The following is a 9300-nucleotide window of genomic DNA, read 5'->3' on the forward strand; positions in this document are numbered from 1 at the left end:
ATTGATTTCTGCTCTTATTTTTTCAAAGACAAAATGAGTATTTTAATTTGGTTTCAGAAAAAGATGTCACATTAATTTGGATTAGAAAACATGACAATAATAGGCTTGTTTTTCTAGAAAAGCAAGGAAAAGAAATAACAATAAAGAAATAAAAGGTTCAACAGTGACTTTCTGGATCTTCCTCTGCCATCAAAAGCTATATGTCATGTCCCCAAAATTCTAAGAGCCAGCTCACCCTCTATATCTCTCTCTATCTGGGATAGGCCAGTTCTTCTTTACCCCTACCCCTCTTCCTTTAATGACACCGTGTGGGTGCTAAAGGCCCCGACTGGGACTAATGAACAGAATTGTCCTTTAAGCCAATGACCCACAGGCAGCGGTACCCAAAGCCCCACTTCCAGTCCCTATGGCAGAGGCCACAGAGTTGGCATTGTTTTCACTGTTTCAGGAAGAAGGAGCCAAAAGCTGACCCTTAGCATAAATCAAGGCCCAAAAGAGAGAGAGAATTATGGTTCCTAGGCCCAGAGTAGGCTACTAATATGGTTCTATAAGGTACTCTACACCTGAGCTCCAAGGTTAATCCGCAAGCATAAAAGAGTCTAAACAAATCAGAAGATCTTTACCCTGGCTGGAGATAAGAGTGACAGAAAGGAAGATAGCTTAATGTAGTAATCTGTAAGAAGATGACAATGAGAATTTCAGCTCTTTACATGGCTATCAGTCCTTCATTGGACCATACAGTAAGAACCTAGACAACCACTTCAGGCTAGTATAACTGGGAAAACTTTAGGCCTTTTCCTTGGCCCATATCAAGTGTTGGATCCCATTCCAAGTGTGATACATGAGAGAGAAGACAAATGCAAACTTGGTTGTGTGCATCAGTACTGGTCCCAGGCACAGGGACTTCACAAATGAGATTCAAAGTTCCCAGGGATGAATAAGGCCAACAAGCCAAAAAGAGGCCCCTGACTCAAGGCAATACCAGTGCCATGGTGGCAAATAGACATTGCCATGGGAAGAGACCAATTGTAGATAGTGATATGAGGAAACAAAGGATGTTTTGAACTAGTGTTCCTTTTTTTTCTCATATACTTTTTAAAATTTATAAAATTAAATTTATTGGAGTGATATTAGTTAATTATATAGGTTTCAAATGTACAGTTCAACAAAATGTCATATACATATTGCATTGTGTGTTCACCACCTAAAGTTAAGTTTCCTTCTGTCACCTTATATTCGACCCCCTTTACTCTTTTCTACCTCCCCACCACCCCCTTCCATCTGGTAACCACTAAACTGTTGTCTGGGTTCATGAGTCTCTGTTTGTCTTGTTCATTTGTTGCTTTCAGTTTTATGTCCCATGATTGAGTGAAATCATACAGTTCTCAACTTTTTGTCTTATTCTGCTTAGCATGATAATCTCAATATCCATTGACATTGTCGCAAATGGCACTATTTCATCTATTCTTAAAGCTGAGTAGTATTCCATTGTACATATGTACTGAACCAGTGTTCTTATTCCAGGACCTCTCCATCTCTTCTTTGACTTTGGTTCCCTAAGGAACTGATACAGAGCCAAAGACTAAGGTGGGGATGGGGGAATTAATGGCCAACATGTCACAAGAGCACAGCTTTCTTGGGTTCCAGCCTGGATGGAAGTCTCTGCTCTTGGTTTTATTACTTGCTTCCTTATGCTTGCTTTGGGTTTATTTTGCTCATCTTTGTCTAGGGTTTTAAGCTGGGAACTTAAATGATTGATTGACTTTTTTTCTGATGTATGCCTTTAGAATTATAAATTTCCCTCGTAGCACTGTTTTAGCTGAGTCTCACAACTTTCGATATGTTACATTTTTGTTTTCTTCTATTCAATTTATATTTTGTTATTTCTCTTGAGACTTTCTTTTTAACCCACAGTTTATTCAGAAGTGTATTATTTAGCTTGCAAGATTTTTAGCTTGGAGATTTATCTGTTATCTTTTACTGATTCCTTGTTTGATTTCATTGTGGTTAGAAAACACACTCTGTATCATTTCAATGATTGTATTTATTTATTTGTTCTAAATTTTTAAAATTTAAATAATTTAAAATTGTTGCAGTTTATTTTAGGGTTCTGTATATAGTTTATCTTGATACATATTCTATGGATCCTTGAAAAGAATTTATATTGTACTCTGGGTGGAATGTTCTATAAATGTTAGTCTGGTCCTGTTGATCGATGGTGTTGTTGAGTTCTTTTGCATCCTTGCTGCTTTTCTGCCTAGTTGTTCTATCAGTTATTGAGAGAAGAGTATCAAAGTCTTCAACTATAATTGTGCATTTTCTATTTTTTTTTAAGTTCTATTAGTTTTTACTTTACATATTTTGCAGTTCTGTTGTTTGGTACATAAACATTTAAGATTGCTAATCTTCTTAGTGGATCAATCCTTGTATCATTATATAATGTTTCTTTCTGGTAATTTCCTTTGCTTTGAAATTTATCTGATATTAATGTAACTACTTTTGCTTTCTTTTGACTAATATTTGCCTGTTGTATCTTTTTCCATCATTTTACTTACTGCCTATATTGTTATATTCAAGTGCATTTCTTGTAGATAGCATATAGTTGGGTCTTAATCTGCTGTCCAATTATCTGTCTTTTAATTGGTGTATTTAGATCACTAAATTAATGTAATTTTGATATACTAGGGCTTAAATCTGTTATTTTACTTTCTTTTGTTCTCTCTTGTTTTCTCTTTGTCTTTTTTTTTTCTTTTTCTGTGTGTTACTTAATTTTTGAGAATTTCAAAAATTCTGGTTTGGGTATATATTTTTATACAGTTTTTTCTTAATGTTTATTCTGTTACATTACCTAATGTAACTACAGTCTACTGGTGTGGGGTTTGTTGGTTGGTTGGTTTTTTTTTTGAGTTTCAGTGAAGTATAGAAACCTTATCTCTCTCTATCTCCTTTTGCTCCCCGCCATTCATAATAAAATTGTCTTAAATATTTTGTATACATACATCAGGTCATATTACAATTGTGTTTCAACCATCAAACTTACTTGAGGAGACTCAAAAAAGCAAGAAAGTCAATTCTATTTATCAATATTTTTGTTTATTGTCTTTTTTCTTCATTCTTGATGCTACATGATTCCTACTTTAATCATTTAATTTCATTTAAAGAATGCCTTTTTAGCCAATTTTAAGGGTATAATCTGCTGGTGACAAATTGTCTTATTTTCCCTTAATTTGAGTGTATTGATTTTTCTTTCATTCCTGAAGGATATTTTCACTGAATATAGGATTCTGATTTCAAAACTATTATATTTTGATACTCGAAAAAATAATAGCCATGTTCTTCTAGTTCCCATGGTTTCTGATAAGAAATCCACTGTCATTTGGTTTTCCCTTTATAGTTAAGGTTTTATTTCTTTCGCTGCTTTGAAAATTTTTGTGTTAACTTAGTTTTCAGAAGTTTAACAGTATTTTGTCTTGATACAGATTTCTTTTGGTTTGCTCTGTGAGGGTTCACTTACTTTCTTGATACTGTAGGTTTATGTCTTTTGCCAGATTTAGAGACTTTTCAGCTATTATCTTCTTATGTACTTTTTCAGCCTTACAGTCTTCCTCCTCTAATCTGGGACTTTTATCACACAAAGATTAGATCTTTTATTATGAACTCATAAATTCTTGAGGCTCTGTTCATTTTTTTTCCAGTCTAATTTATCGATTGTTCAGAATGGGTAATTTCTATTGTAGTATTTCAATTTCAGTGTAACCTTCATTCTTGTTTTGAGCCCACACATTGGGTTTTTTTATTTTGATTATTGTATTTTTTGGTTTTAATACTTCCATTGATTCTTCTTTATCTCTTCCATTTCTTTGCTGAGATTGTTGTTGTTTTGGCTGGGACTCTTTATTTTTTTCATTTGTTTCAAAAGCATATTTCTAATAATTTGTTGAAGCATTTTTAGGATGGCTTTTTTCATATGAAAAACCTTTTTTTTAGAGCAGTTTTAGGTTTACAGCAAAATTGAGAGGAAAGTACAGAGTTTCCCTATACCCCCTTACTTACCTCTCCCATTATTGGAATCTCCCATCAGAATGATATGTTTGTTATAATTGATGAACCTACATTGACACATCATAAGCACCCAAATTTCATAGTTAACATTAGGGTTCATTTGTAGTGTCGTTCATTCTGTGGGTTTATACAAATGCAAATAGTCATATGAAAAGTTGTACCACATCACACGTCATCAGGGAAATGCAAATTAAAACAACAATGATATAACACTACACACCTATTAGAATGGCCAAAATTCAAAAACCAAATGTTAGTTGGAATGCAGAACAATAGGAACTCTCATTCATTGCTAGTGGGAATTCAAAATGTTACAGCCAGTTTGGAAATTTCTTACATAATTAAACATATTCTTGCAACATGATCCAGCAATTATGCTCCTTGGTATTTAGTTTACCCAAAAAAGTAGAACATTTATGTCCATGAGAAAAACCTTCACACAGATGATTGTAGCAGCTTATTCTAATTGCCAAAACTTGAAAGCAACTAAGATATCCTTTAGTAGGTGAGTGGATAAGTCAACTGTGGTACCACTAGACAATGAAATATTTTTCAGCACTAAAAAGAAATGAACTCTCAATTCATGAAAAGACATGGGAAAACCTTAAATATATATTACTAAGTGAAAGAAGCCATTCTTAAGAGGCTACATACTGTAGATTCAAACATGACATTTTGGAAGAGGCAAAACTGTGGAGACAGTAAAAAGATTGGTGGTTGCCAGGGGTTATGTGGGATAGGTAAGGGATGCAGAGAATTTTTAGAGCAGTGAAAGTATTTCATGTGCTACTATAATGATGAATACATGTCATTATACATTGGTCCAAATCCATAGTATGATGGCTTTAAAAAAAAATTCGTCAAATAATTCTAACGTGACTGTTACCACAATGTTGGTATGTGTTGATTATTATTTTCATTCACTTTGAGTTCTTCCTAGATTGTGGCATGTAGTGTTTGGCTGCAATAAAGCTGTTATTGTCTAGAAGTTTTCTGTCATGCAAGGCTACCCCTTCCTGCTCCTTTGGGTAGAGGGAGAGTAGGTTTTCATTGGAGCTTTTCTGAAGATCTGCACCTGTTGGCACTTTCTGGCTTTTAGATTCTTCAACTCTAAATTTGGGATATATGAAGTAATAGAAAAACCGAGGGAACTCAACATCACATTTTTTCTTCAGTCCTGAGCTCCCTAGTAGTCTGCCTTTTTTTCTCTACCTTTTAGAGTACTTTTAAAATTTGTTTTATGTAAAAAACATCCAGGACTTTTTAGTTGTACTTATCAGGAGAAATAGGAAAAAGTACATCTACTATACATTCCCAGAGTGGAAGTTGCTAGCTTTATTTCAATAATTTTTAAATTCTCTTTATTCTTTCTCAAAAGGTAATATTTATCTTTAACCTAGTATCTGTCAACACAATATATGTGAAGATAGGTTTTTGTTGTCTATAATAGTTCCTCCTTATCTGTGGTTTCAATTTCCATAGTTTTAGTTACCCATGGTCAACCACGGTCTGAAAAAATTAAATGGAAATTTCCAGAAATAAACATTACAAGTTTTAAATTGCATGTTGTTCTGAGTAGTATGAAATCTCCCACCCTCTTGCTCTGTCTTGCTCAGGTTGTAAATCATCCCTTTGTCCAGAGTCTTAATACTGTATATATATGCTACTCACCCATTAGTCACTTAGTCCTCTTATTGATTAAATCAACTGTCACTGTGTCACAGTGCTTGTGTTCACGTAACTCTTATTTTATTTAATAATGGCCCCAAAGCACAGAAATAGTGATACTGGCAATTCAGATGTTACAAAAAGAAGCCGTAAAGTTATTCTTTGAAGTGAAAAAAGTATTGTATGTATAGAAAAAAAACATAGTATATATAGGGTTAGTACCATCTATGGTGTCAAGCTTTCAGTGGTGGACTTGAAACATATCCCCCATGGTTAAGGGGGAACTAGTGTACTTGAAAGTTGACTGAACCCATTTCTACTGCAAGATGGGTAGAAATACTTAGTTTCTAAGATAAATTCTAGTATCCAGATTATACACATTTACCAAGTTGATTCTTCTAGCTAAACCATGATAATATTACCTCTTAGTCCCAAGTCTGATTCTCTGGCAGTCCGAGTTAATGAAGTACATATTAACATCTTAAAAGAAACTCTTAAAAGGCTCTTCTAAGTCTCTTCTCCCTTCCACATAAAACTATAGGCTCATACCACCAAGGATGTGATATGAGACTTCTCATGTACTCTTTCCCTTTTCAGTCCTCTTATTTTTTGGATGTTGCAGGTTGTAAAAAGATTTTGGGGAGTCTGAGGAGAGTAAGTGGAAACAGTATTATGGCTATATCATATCTCCTTCTGTTCAGCTGAGAAATAATCTTTTTTTCTTTTTTATTTCAGGATAGATGTAAGCATGTCTCTCTAAGCCAGAAGGTTAAAGAGTGGAGGAGAAATTTCCTTACCGTCCCGAGTGGTGGTGGATGAATCATTTTCAGAGTGATATATGGATCAGCTGTTGCCTGCTTTGCTCATTTCAGCTCCTTTGTTTTAATAGTTAAAAGAAATTCCCTCTAAATTTAGACAATAGTCAGTTTTTAGTGTTGCTTTTCTTCTGGGTCCATACAGGTATTTTAGGAGAAGGGAGCACCAGCCAGCCAGATGCCATTTGAAACTAAAATCTCCCAGACTAAGCAAGTCTTAAGGAAAATGTAAAAGTAAGCGTAAGTGAAAGCAAATTTTTAAAAATCGAATTGAACAATTAAGTTGCTGAAATAATCTCTTCATTTAAAAATCAATGACATACAAAAATAATTTTATTGTCTGAGTTTTTAAACCTTTTCAAATCTGTGAATCGAGCTCTTCCTGGTGCTTGAATAGGTGCCATCTGCCGATCTGTAACTGAGCCAGTTTTTACATTTGGGCTCAAATTTAATAATTAATTCTGATAGATGAAACATGCATATCTTCATAAGCAATGACCATTTGTAGATTTTTATTTTAATACTTTCCTAAAATGTATATAAATAGATACTTGTTAATAATTACCTACCTTATTCTGTCTGTAAAACAAGGTTAGTAAAGTAAACTAGAGGTAACAATTAGCTATTGCTGCATTAAAACAAAAATCCCAAATTTAGAAGCTGAAAATAGCAACAAGAAGCTTACAACAGCTAAGTCTATAACTTAGCTGGGTGGTTTCTGATGATTTGGACTGAGCTAGGCGAGGCTCACTAATATGTCCATTGTGACTGTCAGCTGTGGATTGGCTAGGTGACTTCGCTAATCTTGGCTCTGTTCTCTCATGTGCCTGGGGCCTCGCTTGAGTCACTGGAATGACTCACCTCTGTTTCACGTGTCTCATCTTCCAGAAGGCTAGTTCAGGCATGTTCAAGCATGTAGTAAAGGAGATGTGGGGAGCAAGCTCAGAAAGTGTACCATATCTCTTGAGGCCTAAGTTTGGAACTGACAAAACATCATTTCCTTTGCATTTTATTGGCTAAGCAAGTCACAGGGTTGACAAAATAACTCTATCTATTGATGAACTGCTAAATAACATTTGAAATGTTGTAGATATAAGGAGAGGTGAATAATTATGGCCATCGCACTTAATTCACTATTTTAGAAAAGGATGAAATTGGGACTAAAACCCTGTTTCATGCTTCCAGATGAAGTTTCTTTTTATTACAGTAGCTTTCTTCCTACTTACCTATATAATGAAGCCAAATGTTTATAAGGAAAAACAATTGTGCCTTAGGGTATATCATGGTCTTCGAGAACTGATCTAGAATAGCTATGATGAATTCATGTCTTTTTATCTATTGAGTATTTAGTAGTTTTTCACAAAATCAGGTTTCGTGTAGCTGAAGAAAATAGATTTTATGCAATTGGAAATGTCTGGTGTTTTCCAAATGCTGTTAAGTATAGTAAATCTTTCGAAGGTTTAGAATAATTTTTTTACATCGCTTTCTCTATTTCTTTTGACTGTAAGTCTCAAGGAACTAGAGTGATTAACATCAGGACTGTGTTGTGCTAATTATCAGGGTCTTAAGTTTGCTTCATATCCTGTATCTATAAAAATTATTACTATTTGTGAGTGATTCTTTTTGAAAGTAAGTTACAGGGTAAAATATAAAACTTCAAGGTGTGTTTTACCTCATGTTTAAATTTTTATCAGAGCCCACTCAACCCTGTTATTGTCCTTTCCTTTGTGGACCTAGAGATAGATGAAAAATATATAATTGTTATGGAGTTGTGGCAATCTCAAGCTATCTTGTTCGTTTGACCCAAATCTTTCTATGCCAGTTCCAAAATCCTTTCATGCCAAAATTAGGCTTAGAAAAATTACATATTTCAAATATGACATATGTTTGAAAGTATTAGGAAATCCAGCCAAGATTTGGAAATTAACAAGGAAAAAATTATTTCTGAAAACATTCGGGAGCTAAAGAAGCATGTTTGGCTTAAAACATTAGGGCATTTTGTTGTTTAGTTAATTAAATAATTTTTAAAAATATCCCAAAGGGAACAACATTAACATTTTCTTTTTTTTTTTAAATTAAGTTTATTGGGGTAACATTGGTTAATACAATTATATAATTTTCAGGTGTACATTATAATTTGACATCTGTATATTCTATTGTGTGTTTACCACCCAAAGTCCAGTTTCCTTCAGCTATCATATATTTGATCCCCTTTACCCACTTCACCCTCCCCTTACCCCCCTATATTTGGGAAACCAACACCAGTCAATTTTAGAGCATTTTCATCATCTCAAATAGAAATCTCATACTCTTTAGCTGTCACCCTCTTCTCTTACCTATTTTACCCCAGGCCTAAGCAACCATTAATCTACTTTCTGTCTCTGTAAATCTCCCTGTCCATTTTATAGGAAGGAATAACATAATACTTGGTCTTTTGTGACTTGCTTCTTTTTTTTAACATAATGTTTTCAAGGTTGATTCATGTTGTAGCATGTATCGGCACTTTATATGGCCAAATAATATCATTCTTTTGTATGGATATACCGCATTTGTCTATGCATGCTTCAGTTGATGAACATTTGGTTGTTTCCACCTTCTGGCTATTAAAAATAATGCTGTCGTAAACAGTTGTATGCAAATTAATGTGTGAATGTGTTTTCATTTGGGGGGATATACTTAGGAGTGCAATTGCTGAGTCATATGGTAACTATGTTCAATTTTTTGAGGAATCGCCAGAATGTTTTCCAAATGGCTG

The 9300-nt window shown here is 34.1% G+C and overlaps 1 pseudogene; it reads right to left on the minus strand.

Moving 5' to 3' along the window:
* Positions 1 to 706: 706 nt before the first annotated feature.
* LOC120605055 (succinate dehydrogenase cytochrome b560 subunit, mitochondrial-like) lies at positions 707 to 1088 on the minus strand (annotated as a pseudogene).
* Positions 1089 to 9300: the final 8212 nt, after the last annotated feature.

This window comes from Pteropus medius, unplaced genomic scaffold (assembly GCF_902729225.1).
Source record: "Pteropus medius unplaced genomic scaffold, Ma_sr-lr_union100, whole genome shotgun sequence".
NCBI lineage: Eukaryota > Metazoa > Chordata > Mammalia > Chiroptera > Pteropodidae > Pteropus > Pteropus medius.